The sequence below is a fragment of the Zingiber officinale genome, chromosome 4B (assembly GCF_018446385.1).
Source record: "Zingiber officinale cultivar Zhangliang chromosome 4B, Zo_v1.1, whole genome shotgun sequence".
Taxonomy (NCBI): Eukaryota; Viridiplantae; Streptophyta; class Magnoliopsida; order Zingiberales; family Zingiberaceae; genus Zingiber; species Zingiber officinale.
This window is the reverse complement of record NC_055993.1, coordinates 28,148,056-28,168,689: the sequence shown is the minus strand read 5'-3', so window position 1 is coordinate 28,168,689 and position 20,634 is coordinate 28,148,056. Positions and strand designations below refer to the sequence as shown.

At 36.9% G+C, this 20,634-nt stretch overlaps 1 non-coding gene across 1 annotated transcript; it reads left to right on the top strand.

The window, feature by feature from the left end:
* Window positions 1–16,853: 16,853 nt before the first annotated feature.
* Window positions 16,854–16,959, top strand: LOC121978942. Its single transcript, XR_006111260.1, has one exon. It is a non-coding gene; the product is annotated as a small nucleolar RNA R71 (small nucleolar RNA).
* Window positions 16,960–20,634: the final 3,675 nt, after the last annotated feature.

Here is a 20,634-nt window from a genome sequence, read left to right as displayed (position 1 = left end):
ATTTTTAAACTTATTTAAAAATCAATTTTAAAACTTATTTGAAAATCAATTTTAAAACTTATTTGAAAATCATTTTAAAACTTATTTGAAAATCATTTTAAAACTTACTTATTTGAAAATCATTTTAAAACTTATTTGAAAATCAATTTTAAAACTTATTTGAAAATCAATTTAAAACTGTAACGCCCACCCTAAATGCTTTCTAAGAGTGGGGTTACTTTCTTACACTTTTACTTCTTCCTTAACTGAAGCGCTACTCTACTTGGCAATAATTAAATGAATTTCTTTTACTCTCTAAAATGAATCCACATACAATGCATCAATTAGCATACCTCACGTGCTAAAAGTATCAATCTCAAAAACTAATTAAGCATTTCTTCATTTTATTACTTTAGAATCTCATGCATATTCTTTAAAAGACATGGAATCATCATATCTAACAAACATTAACTAAAACTAATATATTTCATTACCAACAATAGAAATACTAAACAATATCCAACATATGCAAAATTAACAATTTATAAAATCTTCTTGACAATGAATACAAAGTAAACTCCCTAAATATTCGTAGTAATTTAAAGAAAAAAATCTTAATATGTTCTTAGCAAATTCCCAAGGCTTTCCATAGTCCAAGCATCACACACACCATCACGTATCCCCTTGTCGCCTTCCTTCAAATTTGTTTTCCTTTTCCTATGTTTGCAGTAAGAGAAAATGCAACTAGTAAGTACTACCTAGCTCACAAAAATCTCGAGATGTGCAAGCATGTTTTTTTTAAAAATACTTTTCATGCCAGAATCTTTACTACTACTTACACTGGTGGTACATGTAAACACACATAAATACTTTCGTACTAATAGAGGAACTAAAACAGGTTTAACTCAAGGAAACATGCATATACAAGCATTTAACTTTCTTAAACATATACAAGCATTTAACTTCCTTAAACTCGCTTTTTCTTAACTTAACTTGAAACCTGGAAATTCTTCAAACTTGAAAACTTTGCTAAAGCATATACTTGAAAATAAATAGCTTCACTTGGGATCCCTAAGGCGTAAGTACCATCTTATGCGCGTTCCCTAATAGGTTGGGTAGCGAGCCACCAATCCTAAAAGAGCAGACATTGGTCTACCAGGGCCAAGACCTTGGAATTGGACACCTGGATTTATTTACGACAACCTTGGAAGTCGGGTACTGACCTTTCAAAGTAAAATATTTTTAATTACTTCTTCTTTAAATGTCTTGGCATTTTAACAAGCACCTTGTGTGCCAGAATCCCTAAAGTCTTGACTTTGAGATCTACTTAAGGCCTTGGCCTTTTTCTTTCTTTTCTTTATCTTTCTTATACTTCTCCTAAGCCCACAATACTGATTGGGTATTCTTCCATATGCATCTATGAGTGAAATTAACTAGGTAACACACAATCATGCATAGAACACAAAAGAAATCTACACATATAATATTTCTACGACGAGGAATCAACGGAAAACACCTCTTACTGCAAGTGAGCAGTACTTACTGTGTTATCTTGAACTTACTAACGCGAAACCCCTCTAGGATTCCAGTGAAACTTGAGATCCTCGCGGCTTGCTCACGTCCACGCGTTCCTCTCGTCGAGACGAGTCGTAAAATATCAAAAGCTCCCTCGAAGCTTGTCCTAGCCGGCCACCACAGGAAGCCCTAAGCTTCTTGTTGTTTTTTTTTCACCCAGGCTAAGGAGGAGTCGGTGCACGGGAAGGAGAGGAAAGATTAGGTCGAGAAAATCCCATTATTTCACTTAAGTTCTTCTATTTATGCCTAGGGACATATTTATTTCTACATAAACTTATTCTTCTCTCTTTTCTTTCAACACACCCCTGCTGGGGCACCTTGTTATCTAAATATTCTTAAGACCTCTCTTACTAAGAGGTTCCGGGGTCGAACCTCGGCTTGATAAATTTTTGCCACAACTTTATTTTTTTTTTTGGAAAAAATACCAAACGACCTCCGAAAATTCTATAAAAATACTCTAAAAATCTCTAGAATATTTCTAAAGCATTTCTAAATATTTATAAGCACTTTTAGAACTCAAGACAAAGAAATTTGGGGCGTTACAAAAACTTATTTGAAAAACATTTTAAAACTTATTTGAAAATCATTTTAAAACTTATTTGTAAATCATTTTAAAACTTATTTGGAAATCATTTTAAAACTTATTTGAAAATCATTTTAAAACTTAATTGAAAATCATTTTAAAAACTTATTTGGAAATCAATTTAAAACTTATTTGGAAATCATTTTAAAACTTATTTCAAAATCAATTTTAAAACTTATTTGAAAATCATTTTAAAACTTATTTGAAAATCATTTTAAAAACTTATTTGAAAATCATTTTAAAATTTATTTGAAAACAATTTTAAAACTTATTTGAAAATCAATTTTAAAACTTATTTGAAAATCATTTTAAAAACTTATTTGAATATCATTTTAAAACTTATTTGAAAATAAATTTTAAAAATTATTTGAAAATCATTTTAAAACTTATTTTAAAATCATTTTAAAACTTATTTTAAAATCATTTTAAAACTTATTTGAAAATCAATTTTAAAACTTATTTGAAAATCAATTTTAAAACTTATTTGAAAATCATTTTAAAAACTTATTTGAAAATCAATTTTAAAACTTATTTGGGAATCATTTTAAAACTTATTTGAAAATCATTTTAAATCTTATTTGAAAATCATTTCAAAACTTATTTGAAAATCAATTTTAAAACTTATTTGAAAATCAATTTTAAAATTTATTTGAAAATCATTTTAAAACTTATTTGAAAATCAATTTTAAAACTTATTTGAAAATCAATTTTAAAACTTATTTGTAAATAAATTTTAAACCTTATTTGAAAATCATAATTCATCTAATTTTCAAAATCTTATCTTCAAATCATAAATACTTTTCAAAATCTTAATGATTATTAAATTTTAAATTCTCAAATCATATTTTTCAAATTATGATTTCAAGCTCAATTAATTGAAAATCTTCAAAACTTTAAATGTTTAGTCCTTTGAAATTCAAACTTACTTTAAATATAAATTTCAATTAAAATAAAGACAACTCCATCTCACACTCACTCATAGGCCGAACATGCTTCTCAATCTAGAATGAGTGAGATGGAAAATTAAGAAAATATAAAATACCTATTATGTTTTTTTTTAATTACATGCTTGGACTCTAGGACCCTAGGACTTTATTTTGGCAGTTATTAAGTGGGAGTGAGTGGAGTCAAGCTAATGTTTTCGGTTTAAATAAAAGGTAAACTCTTTGAAAAGTTAAAACAAATCCAATTTTTTTTATCTAGACAAATAAGTTTTTTTTTTAAATAAAAAATAAATACTAAGTATTTTTACATTTCTAGCTAAATAAAGCCAAGTTATTTTTTCAAATTTAACTAAGTATTTCAAAAAGGCTTTTTCAAAATTTAGCTAAGTATGTTTCAAAAAGCTTTTCAAAATTCGCTAAGTATTTATCCCCTATCAAACTCCCTTCTTTAAAACTAAGGACTTAACATTTTTTTATTCTCTAATTTCAAAATTAGCTAAGCTACTTTTCAAGTCAAAAATAACTGTCTCTTAGCCAAAGTGCTTTTCAAACTTAAGTTTCAAATCTTTGGATTTCATTTAACAAAAAAAGGGCTTAATAAGAAAATTAATTCTAAAAAGCTAAGTGTTAATCAAAGTATTTTTATCCCTCTATTTAAAAGTTTTTTTTCCTTTTTCAAAATTTTTCTATAAGAAAATTTTCATTTAAAGCTAAAGTTTTACAAGAAAATTTAATCTAAAAAGACTAAGTTTTTTTTAACCCCTCTATTTAAAACTTTTTACTATCTTTTAAAGCTAAGAGAAATAACAATTACGGGAAAGTTAAGTTTTTCGAATGATTTCTCAAAACAAACTAAGGTCTATACTCTTTACTCTCTTGTTTATTTTTGATATATGACAAAGGGGGAGAGTATGAGAAAATTCAAAGTGAGTATGAGAAAATTCAAAGAAGAAAAAAGAAATTTCGAAAGTTTAAGAAAAAGGGAGATTTTAGGAGCTTCTTTTAAAGGGAGAGTAGCGTAAAAATTCAAAAGAAAGCTCTAATTAAGGGGAAGCCTTACACTTTAAAGTTTTATCTTAAGCTTTGTTTGCGTCTAAAATTGTTTACTTATGCTTGCTTATACTAAAACTTTAAAAATTGTGACTTATGCATCTATTTACTTATGCCTGTTATTACTTAAGTTTGAATTTCAGTTGTCATAATCAAAAAGGGGGAGATTGTTGGTGCGGGAAGCATCCGACGATCGAACTCATATTTTGATAATGGCAAAGGGTTCAACGTTAAGTTGTTTTGTGATCTAACAGTTTGAATGAGCTTGCAGGAAAAGTCCTAAGTGTACTTAGGCAAAAGTCCTAGCTGCAGTTAGGCAGGTGGAAAAACCTAGGGGGTGGTAACCCTAGGTCATAGGGGGTGGTAACCCTATGCGAAAAGTCTTGGCGGGTCGAGGGCTTCAGGCAAAAGTCCTAGGGGATGGTAACCCTAGGTGGAAAGTCCTGATGTTGCAAACTAGGTGGAAGACTAGACGGGTCGGTGAGCGGGCGTCCAGTAGAAAGTCCAAAAGCATCGAGCGCCGAGCAAAAGTCCAGTCGATCTGGAGGATCGTGCTGGCATCAGGTAAATCTCCTGAGTGGAGTAGGTGAGGACACGTTCCCCGCAGAGGGAACAGTAGGCGTCGGGTCGACCTAGGGTTTCCAGTTGGAAATTTGAAGTCAAATCCGAACAGTCCGGTGACTGTCAAATATTCATTTATCATATGTATTATGTGCTAACTTTGTGCTGCAGGGTATTTTTGGAGAATAATATATTTTGCAGGGACCGAAGTGCATTTTACACCTCGGATGAACAGTACCCAAGGCGTCTCCATGGAGCTTGGAGGCGCCTCAGGTACAAGGCGGAAGCCGTCTGCAGGAAGGAGCTGGAGGTGCCTCCATGGGACTTGGAAGCGCCTTGAACCGCTACTTGGAGGCGCCTTGGAGTGGCATTGGAGGCGCCTTCAGGTGGATAACGGGCAACGAGCAGAGGCTTATCGCAGAGTTGATTTCAGGTTATGATTTCAGGTTGGAGGCGCCCTGGAGCTTGATGGAGGCGCCTTGAACACCCTATATAAGAGGGTCTCGACCAGCAGCTAGATATCATCAATTCACAAGCAACCTTTCTGCATCCAGCTGCTTACGAGAAGCTCCGACGAAGCTACAACTTGACACCGACGACCCAGAACTCTAAATCTGACATTTCACTTGTCGTTGGTATATTTCTTTATTACTTTTAATTGTACTTGCTTGTAAAAGATTTTCAATATTATAGTTGTTGCCCACCAAAAGCGATCAACGATGGCGGGCCTTGGAGTAGGAGTCACCACAGGCTCCGAAACAAGTAACCAACTTGTGTTAGCGTTTGTTCTTTTCCTTTCCACTGCGTTTATCTTCTCGATACATTTTAAATTGAATGAAATAGCCACAAGCGCTATTCGCCCCCCTCTAGCGCTTCTCGATCCAACACTTGTCACTAGAGCGCCTCGGTAGATCACAAGAACGCAACTCTAATTGGTGTCATTAAGGATAGAAATAAGGGCTTGATTTGGTCTCTTACTTCCTTACGGAGAAGTTGTCTCTCCTTTCGAGGAAATACCCTAGATGTCCGTGAACAGGTTACCCATGTCACTAGAGCCCCTCGGGTATACGATATAAGATACTCTCTCTACGACGTTAGCAATTCTTACACAATCAATTACTACGATATGGAGATCTAGCAACAAGTCTCATGCATAGTAGTTGAAGAAAAGCAAGCGAAATCATTCAATGAATAAAGGCATAAATATGAGTCTTACATCAAAATCAATCCACAACTACTCCCTAATCCTATAATAAGGAATCTACTCCATAGACGCCGGAGAAAAACCCGAAGATATAATGTAATTAAGCATACAATCCTCAAACTAGAAGAGAGAAAGAGAAAGGATGCTTATCCAACGACGACGAGTGATCTTCGGATCCAATCCTTTGCTTCTGGAGTTGATGTGGTGATGAAGGATCGCTGGACGGAGGTCTGGGATGGCGTGGAATGGCACCAAGGTAATTCTCCCTTTGACGGCTCACTCCCCCTCGAAGAGAAGGGTTAAAACCCTTTTTATAGGCTAGGGCACGACCGTGCAGATGTGGCATGGTCGTGTCTTCTTTTACCTCTAGCCATGCTGCACGGCCGTGGCACTGCCATGTGGATCTGGGGTACTGCTCCTGGGACACAGCCGTGCAGGATTAAATGATCGTGCATGGCCTAGCTGCTGGTCGTGGGGGGCACGGTCATGCAAGTTTGCATGGCCATGTACGGATCATCTCTATTTGGCCGCACGACCATGCAAGAGTTGCATGGTCGTGCACTGTTCTTCCTCTATTTGGCCACATGGTCGTGCGAGATCACACAGCCGTGTTCTCTGCCTCGTTCTGGTACATCGACAATCATTATTTTTTTTACTTCAAAAGTTATCCCTGTCAACACAAAACCAAACAAAGAGCAGATCTCCAAACAAAAGAGTATTCATGATGAGTATATGATAAAAGAGACGATCATGCAAAGAATATATATGCATAAAGCAAGTGAATGTGCATTATAATATGCATAAACGATCATAATATTTATGCACATCACATCCCCAGACTTGAACCTTTGCGTGTCCTCAAGCAAAACGCTGCAAACTATGTTCATGAGTTCCTGCAGTGTTTCATAATCCCTAGTGCATTCTCCTAACTCTATCAACTAGTTTCATTGATAAGCACGATTGTGGAGTAACCTAAGTATGTCCTAAGCATAAGTTCTTTGTTCTTGATACAATAAGTGACTCAAACTCTTCAAGTTTTAATTCTCTGTCTTAGTTAAGTCGTCATACAATTGAGTTCCTAATGTTCCCAGTGATAGGCACTTACCTGCCACACACTTGGTTCGTTTTCCTTAAATTACACAAGGTCTCAAAGGATACTACTTAGGATCAAGATAAACATAACATTTATTTCCCCTATAACCTAACTCGATCTCAAAGGGGTAAATTGTTAGTTTCCACTCACGACAACTATTTTTTTATCCCTTATTCAAAATTCTTTTTTTAAGCACTATAGAGGTGTAGCACTAATCACATATGCGAGATGCATATGTTGGATTTAGATTTTTCCAAATGAGCTTCCATAATCCGAGGCCTTCCAGTAATCAAAATGTAAATAAGAAATCACCATTGGAGCAAAAGTACTAAATAATTTGGATGAAGCATAACTATTTCAAAGATATTTCTACTATTCAAGCTTAAGTACTTAAGTGTAGTGAAAATAAGATCCGTAAGGTTAGACCAAGACTTATACCAAACTTCATACAATACTTAGCTTATTTCATGCTACTAAAGATAGAGAAAGGAGATACACCAAATATACTAACACTATCTTGACAACACATGAACTAAGAAAATGCTAGTCATTTTGTTATCGGACAAGTTAGCAAAAAAAGTATAAGGTTTGATGTTCTCAAATATGCCTCAAAACTTTTTTTTCTTTTAAAAAAAACAAAAATGATGAATAATTACAAGTAGGAAAAGAAAGTGCAAATGAGATATAAGTAGAAATATGAAACTAATAAAATGCGAGTAAGCAAAGCAAACTAAATAAACAAAGTAGACTAATAGAATATGCAGAAAGAAAAGAAAAAATTGACTCGACTCAGGTTGTGCATACACAACACTCCCCAGACTTAGAAATTTTATTGTCCCGATGAAATCAATACGGTGCGGGGGTGGGGGATAAGGGGGCCCCCGTTGTGTGCTAGAGGAAAATCTAGGCATACCAGGAAGATAGCCAATGTGTTGATGATATTGATAAAGGGCATCTACTTGTTGTCTTGTAATATCCATATCATCTATAAAATTCTCATTCTTTCATGATCAACCTCATAGTCTTGAATGAATCCTGACACCTGACTATGAAAATCCCTAGTAAACTGAAAATGATCTTGTACCTCCCTAAACTGGTTGTCAGATAATTTGAAACGACCCTCCAATAATTATTGTTGGGTATTTTGCTTCTCATGGAGGGAGTCTAAGGCGGCACGGAAGTCAGAAAAATCAAATCTAGAGGGTCACATACCATAGGCAAAAGAGTGCCTAGGAGGTTCCGAAAATCTGAAAGATTGCAACAATCCTGATGACGAGGGCTCTTGGTGGTACTCGGTATCTTCTATAAGGGAGGGAACAATCTCAGGGTGTAGGTTAGTAATCACCCAGTTCGCGGGGTTGCGAATTGAAGTACGCTCAGGGCAAGGAAGGGGTAATGGAAAACCATTGTTCCTAGAGAAGTCGAACCCATTCTCATCCCGACAAATCATCTTCATTTCCAGACAAGAATCGATGTCGATCTTGTCATTACCATGAATGACCTTTAATTCATCAAGCTCACAACCCAGATTGAATGCTATTTGGATGATCAATCCACCAAACACTATCATCCCCGAAGATGCTTTAGCTACCCTCAACAAATTTTGTAAGAAATGAAATATGGAATCAAAATCTACTTTATTCAACATTGCCCAAAGAGAATAAAGCTCTACCTTTATGACCACTCCATCACTCTCTCCTCGACCAAAGATCATTTTGCTCATCACTCGATGAAGGTATCTAAAGGTTGGGTTTTGCATGCGGGATGAGTTAGCTCTAATGTAACACCTGTAAATTTTCTCTATTCAAAAAGGGCAAAAAGAACTAGAAGAGAAAAAGAAATAAAAATATATTCATAAATGGCCTAGGCAAGGATTGAACCCTAAACCTCTTATTTGAGATTAGTTTAAGTTGCCATTAGGTGGTGGTAAAGCATCACATTGGCTATAGGAAACAATTCCTTATAAGAAAATTTTGTGGGAGGAGATGTTTCAACTTCCACTTAGTATAAAAGGGAAAGGAAGAGATGAAAACCTAGCTTTTCATCTCCTCTTCTTTCCCTAGCCGAATTTTCCCTTCTTCTTCTCCTTTGTAATTTCGGCCAAGAAACCTAGGGCTCCAAATCTTGAAGCTTTTCAAGGGAAGGATCTAAGGAGAGGGTTTCTTTCAAGGAAGAATTATGCTCAAGGAAGGTATCTTGGGGATTAAAGCATTCAAGAGGGGAGTTGTCTTCTCTACATCTAGAATAGTAAGATCTAGATCTAGCGAAAGCATGTAAGTATCTCTCACCTGCAGTATAAGTTGTTTCGTTTATGCTTGTAAGAACTTCCTCGTTGTAGTTTGGGATGGGTGTACGCATGTTAAAGGAGTAAGCATGTTAAAGAAAAGATACGAGCAATAATATGTAGAATACCCCTCTAAGTTTGGGATTAAGAGCATGTGAGTACTTTGAATTGCTTCCCATGTAGTTTAGGACTAAGAGGCATATTCAGGTGCCCTAAGGTGCTTCCCTATAAGTGAGGGGGATTAAGCGCACATAAGGTGTTTGTTTAAATGATAAGCAAGTGCAAGAACAAGAAATCAATAATTAAAGAGAAATATTTTACTTTAGAAAGGCATGCACTGGACACAAGGTCCATGGGTGGGCTCCTAGATTGCCCCTAGGCCCCTAGATCGCCTAGTAGTACTTTAATGGGTTCGGGATTAGCTACCTCAGATCTTATTAAGGATGCGCGCAAAGTGGTATAATGTCGGGCCCAAGCAAGATGATTATTATTTTCACTATTTATGTAATATAAAGGTTTCAAAATTCATGGTTCGTCTTAGTGAAAATCTCTTAGGTTTGATGACTTGAGTTATGAAGTGTAGTATGATGAACTCTATAATGTGCCTAGATTTTTTGCATTAAGTTCATTACATTATTAGCATAGTTGGAGTTGATAGTTTGTGTGGTCAATCTGTTTTAAAATGCATGTCATGTACATATTTCCAAATTATGTGTTTTAGCATGAGTGATCGTCAACTGCATGTTTTGTGTCCCTTCAAGCAGCTTTGAAAAGTATGTTTTTCCTTTTTAATGCATTGTGTTGTGAGTAGATGGTACTTACTAAGCGTTTTCTTATAGATTTCTTTTCCTTATACTATAGATAAAGGTAAAGGAAAGCTCGAGTAAAGAGGGGCAGCAAGAACAATGTTTGTTGGTGTGTGTAACGGAATAGTGGGAAGTGATCTTGGAACTTGCTAGTGCATGGAATATGTTAGATTTTGGTACTGATGGACCTATTTTTCTTATCCTGCTTAGTATAAAATATACTATTAAGAATTGTGTATGATGAAATTGACAGTTTGTTAGTAATTAGCATGTCAAAGACTCTTCCTAAAGAAATGGGAGAGAATGGTAAGCCAAGAGGGAGTACGAAGGGGAAAACCAACCTCCTTTGTAGTGCTGTGTGTGACCCCCTGCACGGCCCATAACACGGCCGTGTGGGGTGACACGGCCATTACATGCTCCCTCTCAGCCAGGGTGACACGGCCGTGTGGTTTCACACGACCGTGCACCTCTTCCTATCGGCCGGAGTGACACGGTCGTGTGGTTTCACACAGCCGTGCATTCCTCTTGGTCTTGGTCAAGGTGACACGGCCGTGTGAAGCACACGGCCGTGCGTACCTCTTCTCCTTGGTAAGATGACACAGCCGTGTGGTTTCACACGGCCGTGCACCCCTTTGTCACAACTGAGGTGACACGGCCGTGTGAGCCACACGACCATGCCCCTCTTCTTCACTGCCTAGGTGACACGGCCGTGTGGAATCACACGGTGGTGCACCTCTTTTGCTCGGTTAGAGTTACACGATCGTGTGGCACACACAATCGTGCCCTGTCTCAGCAGGGAAAGCCTTACACGACCGTGTGGCACACACAACCGTGCCCAAAGTTGGGTCTGGTAAGGTCACACGGTCTGTTATCACCACACGGCCATAGCATGCCCCTTCATGGGTTGGGCCACAGGGCTAGTTAGGGTCACACGGCCCAGACCCCTCAGCAACTATAGAATTTCTCTCAGCTCTACTTCACTCCAAACCATGGCTTAACAGTCGAAGCAAGTTCAGACTAGATTTCTAAATCGAGCGGAGTGCAAATAACAATGTCCTTAGAAGGTATAAAAAAAAAAGTAACGTCCGTGCTCTAAGTTAGGGTTTCTAGTTAAGCAGGCGTTACATCTAGAGGATTCATAAGGGTCCTTTGATCTAATTATTGACGTCCAAAATTCATTCGATTTAATCTCATCATCAAATCTATGGGCACCACCAATAGGTAAACCAAAATAATTATTAAAATCACTAAACGTCCACCGAACTTCTTTATTCATCAACCTTAAAGTTATGACCCCTACGTAGTCATCCTCAGACAAAAATTTAACATCAATTGAGCTCAAAAATTCAAGGACCAGCCGGGGGTAAGTCGGTGAATGAGCGTACATAATATCATTCTAGTCTAAGGAACTAATCATCCAATTTATGTCATCCCTAATTCCTAGCATATCCAAAGTAGTGGGATCCATATATCTAGTGCATATAATTCTTCTAGCGATAAGGATATCATATCTAGCTTTATATTTATGATTTCTAAAAATAATATTAAACTTGTTTTCATTACCTTCGTCGCGTGCCACCCTTTTTCCTTTGCCTTTTGAAGAAGAAGTCTTCCCCTTGCCTTTATCGCCCCCCGGCGCATCTCCTTCGCTAGATCCACCGCTTCCTCGATGAAGTCTCTTCATGATTTGCGACATGATGTGCAAGGTGAACTTTGAGGAATTTCTTGTAGGTGGAGATGGATCTTGAGGATGGAAGAGGAGGAGAAAGAAGAAAAATAGGAGAGTTGCTTCTCTCTTTTCGGATTTGTGGCCTGAAGAAGTGTTAGATCTAGATGTAGATCTAAGTAAAGATGAACTTTAGAGGTAGGGATTGGGGTTTGATGAGGTGTAGTGGGGAGGAGAACACTTTTGGGAGAGAAAGAGATGGGAATTAGGGCTTTTTAGAGGGGTGGGCGGCGCACACGGGTAAGGGTACAGCCGTCAGGTAGGTAGGGTTTATGCATGGTCGTGCCAATTGGCACGACTCCTTCTCTTCTCCCCTCAGCCAAAATCGCACGGCCGTACCGGTTGGCATGGCCTGTACCTTCTTCCTCTCTGCCTTGATCGCACGGTCGTGCCGATTGGCACGACCTGTGTCTCCTTCTTCACTGGTGGTCTTGCACGGCCGTGCCAATTGGCACAGCCTGTGTCCTTCTTTTCTCTGCACAGGCCACATGGTCATGCAAGGTTGCACGATCAATGGGCTTTGCCCCCTTGCTGGCTTTGCATGGCCGTGTGGGGTCACACGGTCGACTCCCTTAAGCACACGGTAACTCACCTTTCACCGTTTTCGCTCCTCTGACACCTCCACGCCCATGAAACACTCACGGCCAGCTCGTCGAGACTATGCACATCCTGAAAGTGAATACCCAAAAATAAAGAAATAAAAATAGTACTCGACTGAACTTACTAGAACTAAAATTGAATAATGAACTAAAATGAAAAACCCTTGGGTTACCTCCCAAGAAGGGCTTATTTTAGGTCTTTAGCTCGACGTCGTTTCAATTAGTGTGGACTAAACTCATGGAAGCATGGCTCTCCTCCTAGGGTTAATGCTCCAGTCTGCACCTTTAGTTTTTCTCGTGCAAGACATGTTAGGATGTATACTAAAAGCCTAGCTTTTTGTATAAATATTTATTTTGAAATAAGAATCACATTGGTCAAATGTCTGTATTTATGTTAAATGTAGTTGTCCATTTAATTTATATTGTAGATAGCATGGTGTGTGGTGTCACACAGAAGATCATGTTATCAGTTCCTTATAAATTATAAATAGTAGCTCACGACAAAGATGGATAGGGACAAACTATTGGAACGGTCATAATATAATTTGGTATTAGTCTATCTTGATTATAAAATTACACTAGTACACTATGAGTGTATTGAGCAGAATCATTTGAGGTTGTTCTTTTTATACTGACTGAATAAAAGAACAGGACCTCTCTTATTATGGAAGTGTGTGCTCTTAATCCTGATATAATAACAAGCACATATACTTAGTATTTATTTCTTTAATTTATCAATGGGTGAGATTTATTTAGTTGGATCAATAGACCCAATAAGTTAGGAAATAATATTATTTATATGGTGTATTATTGATTATAAAAGGAAACTGTGTCCTAGTAATCTAGGTTGATGATGTCCCCTTGAGGAGCTCATAAGGATTGTCATATAAACCCTGCAGGTGGACCTAGTCCGGCATGACAATGAAGTTGATTGGTACTACTCTTAGAGCTAGATATTAATTAAGTGAGTGTCAGTAACTCATTTGATTAATGGACATTTGATATCTTAAACATAGGAAGATTAACGCACTCATAATAAGAAGGAGCCCATAATGTAATATGGGATTGGTACGGTAGTTCAATAATAACTCTTTAGTAGTATGAGTTATTATTGATGAACTTGAGTTGGGTGTTCAAGTCGAACATAGGAAGCTCAAGCTCATCGGGAGACCAAAACCAATTCCTTCTCTCGATCCTTGTTGTAGCCTCTATAAAGCCTTATATCCACCAAGTCCACTTCTTGCGCAAGTAATGGGTCGGACACATCCTTACTTGGTGCAAGGGGGCCGACCAAGCATTAGCTTGGAGCCCAAGTAGTGGCCGACCAAGCCTTGCTTGGTGTCCAAGCAAGAGGCTGACCACATGGAGTTAAAAAGAGAGATTTTATTTGTTAAAATCTTTCCTTTTATAGCCATCCACATGGTTTTAAAAGAAAATTTTAAATTTTAAAATCTTTCCTTTTATAGCTATCTACAAAGGATTAAAAGAAAGATTTTAATTTTATTAAAATCTATCCTTTTTTGTAGTTATCTATAATGTTTAAAAGAGAGATTTCAATTTTGATAAAACTTTTCTTTTTTGTAACTATGATTTAAAAGAGAAGTTTTAATTTTAATCTTTTCTTTTTCTGTAGTCATCTATAATGTTTAAAAGAGAGATTAATTTTAAAACTTCCCTTTTGTAGCCATCACAATAGGAAATTTAAAAAGAGAGAGATTTTAATTGTTATTAAAATTTCCTTTTTTGCCATGAACAAGGATTATAAAAGAGAGATAGAGGGTGCCTTATGGGATATACAACTCCATAATTCCCTTGCTCCCTTAGGGCCGGCACCTCTTCCTCTTCTTCTCCTTGTGTGGCCGACTCTCACATCTTCTCCCCTTCACCTTGTTTTCTTCCCTAAGGCTAGCGGCACACATCTTCTTCTCTCCATTTCTTCTTTCTAAGGTCAGCACTCATCTCTTCTTGGTGGCCGAAACTTGAAAGAAAAGAAGAAGCACTTGGTGGCCGGTTGCTTGGAGAAGAAGGAGAAGAGAAGGAAGTTTCCTATTTTGGCATTCTTTGGGTGGCCGGAACTTGTAGGTAAAGAAGAAGGTTTGGGTGTATTTCATCTTGGTAGATCATCGCCCACATGACGTCCAAGAGAAGGAGAAGAATACAGCAGAAGATCAAGAGGTCTTTGTCTACGAAGAGAGGTATAATTAGTTCTTTATTCCGTAGTGCGAACTAGTTTGTTTTCTTCTTATGGATCCTAAAATACCAACATAAGAGGCTAGCGATTTCGTGTTTCATATTTTGTGTTTCAATTTAGTGTTTTAATATTGTGCTTCTATTGAGGTCTCTGTAGTTAAACATAGGGTTACTATAAGAAGTTTAAATATCCAATTTCTTTGAAAGGTTTTGTCTAGGAAGTGGAGGATGATCCCATACCCAAGAAGGTCGAGTGTCTCATCATGTTTAACCTGGAAGTCAATCCTTGAAATAGATATTTAATCAACTTCTGTAACATGGGATGAACTTGGATTAATAATGTTAAGTATCGTTTGCAATTCAAGTTTTAACTACTGAAGAACACATGAGTTGAAATTAAAGTAAAAATGTTAAGTTCTATTTCCAATTCAAGTTTAACTCATGAGTAACACATAGGTTGTTAGGAAAGTTTTGTTCTTGCATAAAATTTTTATACAGGGGAAGCAAAACGGAATTCCAAGTAGCGACCAACAGGACAAATGTATTTCTTATTTCTGGCTGGAGGGGACCTCTCTTGGAAACTACATTCCTCAACTTTGTGTATGTTCATCTTGCTAGAATTACCCTGAGAAGAGGGGATGCAGTTAGAAGAATTAGATAAATCAAATTCTAACCTTTCTTTACCGATCTCCAAGGATAACTTATGACTTTTTACATCAATGAGGGCTCCAGCAGTGGCAAGGAATGGTCTCCTAAGGATGATTGGTATCTTGGGATCCTCTTCCATATCCAGGACAATGAAATCTGTGGGAATGATGCATCTGCCTATTTCTACTGGCATGTCTTCCACTATTCCCATTAGGTATCTACATGAATGGTCAGTCAATTGCAATGTCATAGTGGTCAGTTTAATGTTTTGGAGTCCTAGCTTCTTACATAACGAGTACAGAAGTAGGCTAACGCTGGCTCCCAAGTCGTAGAAAGCTTTCTGTATGAGTTCAGAACTAATTTTACAAGGTATGGAAAAACTCCCTGGATCTTGAAGTTTCGGTGGAATATTTATCATAAGTATAGTGCTGTAATTTTTCATTAATGCTACGGTCTCAAAGTCACCCTTTTGCCTTCTGTTAGATAAAATACCCTTTAAAAATTTTACGAACTTCGACATTTAGTATAGTGCATGAATTAGTGGTACTTCTATGCAAATTTCCTTAATCTTCTTTAGGAATTGGTTGAACTCTTCATCCTTTTGGGATGTTATCAATTTCTAAGGGAAAGGAATTGTCTAACTTTGTGGGGTAATTTGAAGAGTTCCTTCAACTTTCTTGGTGATCTCCTCTCTATCCCTGTTCTGGATCTGATTAGGCATTAGGGGAGAGAGCTCTTCCTCTGAGTCAAGACCTTTCTGAGTAGTGATTTGGGGGTCTCCCAAAGTTCGTCCGCTCCTCAGCTCGATGCAGTTGTAGTATTCCACCGGGTTTATATCGGGCTTTCCTGGAAATGTTCCCTGTGCTCTTGAGAAGGACTGGGCTATCTGGGCTACTGGCTGTCTTGCATCTTTTGATGTTTTTCAGAATTTTCCAGTCTTTGAGTCAATTTCTTAATCTCATTCTTCATCTCTTTTTGCTCTGAGAGAGCTTCTTCGAGCATCTTTTCGATTCTGAACAGCTGTGAAGGTTACTGTTGTTGATAAGTCTATTATCCAGATGAGTAGCTCTGTTGCCTAAGTTGATATTTTTGTTTTGCTGGTCCTTGGTCCTGATTATTTCGATACAAAAAATTTAGGTGGTTCCTCCATCCAGGGTTGTATGTGTTGGAGTACGGATTGTTTTGTTTTAGTTGTAACTGACTATCACATCACATTGCTTAAGTTGATTTATCTGTGTTTGTATTGACCCTATGGGGCAAGTATCTTGAACGTGATCCATACTTCTGCAAGTTTCACAAACACATACTATTTCATTGGTCGTGTTGTTTCTCATGGCCTCAAGCTTCTTGGTCAGAGCGTCCAACTTTGCAGACATGAGTGTTATTGCATCTACGTCAAATTTTCCTGACGCCTTTATTGGATTCCCTGAGAAAGAACCACCAGATCTTTCGGTTGCCAACTGATGGTGGTTCTATGCCACATTCTCTATTATCTCTTCAGCTTCATCAAGGCTCCTGTTCATTAATGCTCCTCCTGCTGCAGAATCAAGGGATGCCTTCATGTGATAGTTGATTCCATTGTAGAATGTGTGTAGAACCAAACATTTATCAAGGCCATGATGGGGGCACTGTCTCAGCATACTTTTGAATCTATCCCAGGCTTTAAATAATGATTCTGATGCTATCTGTTTGAAGCTTGCGATCAAATTCCTCATGTGGGCAGTTTTTCTTGGCGGGTAGAATTTGTCCAGAAATTTCTGCTCACACTGTTCCCAAGACGTTATGTTATTTGCTGGAAGAGAATTTTATTGGGTCCTACTTGGAATTCTATTCTATTTCCCTTATACAAAAATTTGTACAGGTACAGAACTTTACTTAGCAACCCATGTGTTCTTCAAAAGTTAAACTTGGATTGCAAATAAAACTTAACATTATTAATCTAAGTTCAACTCATGTGTTCTTCAGAAGTTAAACCATATTACAGAAGTTGATTAAATATCTATTTCAAGGATTGGCTTCCAGGTCGTTGGCGAGACACTCGGCCTTCTTGGTTATGGGATCATCCACCACTTCCTAGACAAAGTCTTTCAAAGAAATTGAATATTTAAACTTCTTACAGTAAACCCTAGGTTTAACTATAGAGAACTCAATTGAAGCACAAAATCGATAGCCTCTTGTGTTGGTATTTCAGGATCCAAACAAAGAAAAACTAAACTAGTTTCGCTGCGGAATAAAGAACTAGTTGTACCTTTCTTCATAGATAAAGACCTCTTGATCTTCTGTTATATTCCTCTCCTCCTCTTGAACGTCGTGTGGGCGACGATTTAGCCTGACAAAGCACCCGAAGCTTTTCTTCTCCTCCAAGCACCGCCGACCACAAAGATTGAAGCAATGTGCCACCGGCCTCAAGAGAAAGAAAACAATAGAAGAGGGTTGGCCACACAAGAGAATAAAAGAGAGAGATCTTAGGTTGTATTTTTGGGCACCACCCTCCTCCTCTTTTATATTCTTTGCTAGAAGCTAAAAAGGAAAATTTTTACAAAATTTTTCTTTTATTTGCTATTGTGGATGGTTAAAAAAATGAAAGATTTTAACAAAATTAAAATCTCTCTTTTAAACCATTGTAAATAGCTATAAAAGGAAAGATTATAACAAAACTTTGTTTTAACAAAATCTTCCTTTTATTCCTATAATGATTGATTACAAAAGGAAAGATTTTAACAAAATTAAAATCTTTCTTTTAAACCATTGTAGATAACTACAAAAAGGAAAGATTTTAACAAAATTAAAATATCTCTTTTAATCCTTTGTAGAAATCTATAAAAGAAAAGATTTTAACAAAATTTTATTTTAAATAAAAACTTCCTTTTCTCTTCTATTATGGCCGACCCCATGCTTAGGCACCAAGCATGGCTTGGTCGGCCCACATCTTGGCCACCAAGCAAGGCTTGGCCGGCCCCTTGCTTGGGCACCAAGCAAAGATGTGGTCGGCCCCTCTCTTGAGTAGGAAGGAAAATTAAAACGGGTGAATGTGAGACTTTATAAAGGCTACAGCAGGGACCGAGAGGAGGAATTGGTTTTGGCCTCCTGATGAGCTTGAACTTCCTGTGTTCAACCCGAACACCCAACTCAAGTTCATCAATAATAACTCATACCACTAAAGAGTTATTATTTAACTACCGCACCAATCTCATATTACATTATAGGCTCCTTCTTATCATGAGTGCGTTAATCTCCCTGTGTTTAAAATATCGAATGTCCATTAATTAAATGAGTTACTGGCAATTCAATTAATATCTAGCTCCAAGAGTAGTACCACTCAACTTCATTGTCATGTCAGACTAAGTCCACCTGCAAGGTTTACATGACAAACCTTATCAGCTCCTCAAGGGGACATCATCAACCTAGATAACTAGGATACAGTTTCCTTCTATAATCAATAACACATCATATAAATAATATCATTTCTCAACTTTTCGGGCCTATTGATTTAACGAATAAATTTCACCCTTTGATAAATTAAAGAAATAAATACTAAGTATATGTGCTTGTTATTATATCGGGATTAAGAGTACGCACATCCATAATAACAGAGGTTCTGTTCTTTTATGCAGTCAGTATAAAAGGAACAATCTCAAATGGTCCTGCTCAATACACACATAGTGTACTAGTGTAATTTTATAGTCAAGATAAACTAATACAAATTACGCTACAACCATTCCAATGGTTTGTCCCAATCCATCTTGGTTGTGAGCTACTATTTACAATTCATAAGGAACTGATAACATGATCTTCTGTGTGACACCACACACCATGTTATCTACAATATAAATTAAATGGACAACTGCATTTAACTAAATGCAGACATTTGACTAATGTGATTTTCATTTCAAAATAAATGTTTATACAAAAAGCTAGGCTTTTAGTATACATTCTAACAAATTTAGCCACTGCTTGGCTCTGTCATTTAGGGAAATCCAAAAAGAAATAACCTTACTGATTATGGAGGGACCCCATTCACTTTTATAGTACCGCAAATCTCGTAGAAAAGCTCTAAGTGATGATTTGGATCATCGTGTGGTCCTCCTCCAAATTAATTCTGCTGGACCATGTGGATTACTGCAGGCTTGATTTCAAAATTGTTAGCTTCGATTGGCGGTCAAGTGATGCTAGATCGAACCCCTCGTGCATAAGGTGCTGTTTAATCCTTCAACAGTTTGTCAATCATTTCTGAAGATTTTTGTTCGGCTTGAAATGTTTTTTGTATGTTTATTCTTCTCAAGAAAGTCCTATCAATCTCTGGATTTAACGGTAGAAGTTGTCCTAAAAGATTAGCTCTTCGCATATAAGAACAATATATAAAATATTTCGAGTGTAAAATTAAGCAAAATAAAATAAAATGAAATAAAGTAAAGAAAAGAGTTAAAATAATATTATATAACTTTTTTTAGGCATTTTAATAAGAATGCAGAAAATAAAGAAAAATAAAAATAAAATTATTTATCTCTGAAATGTAGAAATTCGGAAAAGGAGAAATAAATAAAAACAAAGTCTAGTCTAATCCAATATGATTTTCACTAATGTTATAGACGTAGTCCCCGGCAACAGCACCAAAAACTTGTTACGATTCCGCAAGTGCATGGATTCGTCATCAGTAATAAAGATTATCGATCTCACGAGGACTGGTTATAAGCACTAGCAATGGTTCACTTATGATTAGCTAAACTATCGATGGTTGTAAGTTATCTAAAGAAAAGAGATTGGGAAGCAGAAACGAGAACTAGTAAAGAGAAAGTAATTAACTTGTTTTATGAAGAGTTCTAGGAGTTTGGTTTCATTATGGTGGTAATGATGTATTACGTTCTATCCTTTACTCATTGTCCATCAACATGCATTCAACGAAAGCTAAAGAAATTATCCTTAAGCACTAAATAGAGAAGATCTCTGTGAAATCCTGTTACGGCTAACCCTTGTCACTAGAGCGCCTCGGTAGATCATAAGAACGTAACTCTAATTGATGTCATTATGGATAGAAATAAGGGCTTGGTTTAGTCTCTTACTTCCTTACAGAGAAGTTACCTCTCCTTTTGAGGAAATACCCTAGATGTCCGTGAACGGGTTACCCCTGTCACTAGGGCCCCTCGGGTATACGATCTAAGATACTCTCTCTATGAGGTTAGCAATTCCTACACAATCAATTACTAAGATATGGAGATCTAGCAACAAGTCTCATGCATAGTAGTTGAAACAAAGCAAGAGAAATCATCCAATGAATAAAGGCATAAATATGAGTCTTACATCAAAACCAATCCACAACTACTCCCTAATCCTAGAACAAGGAATCTACTCCATAGACGCCGGAGAAAAACCCGAAGACATAATGTAATTAAGT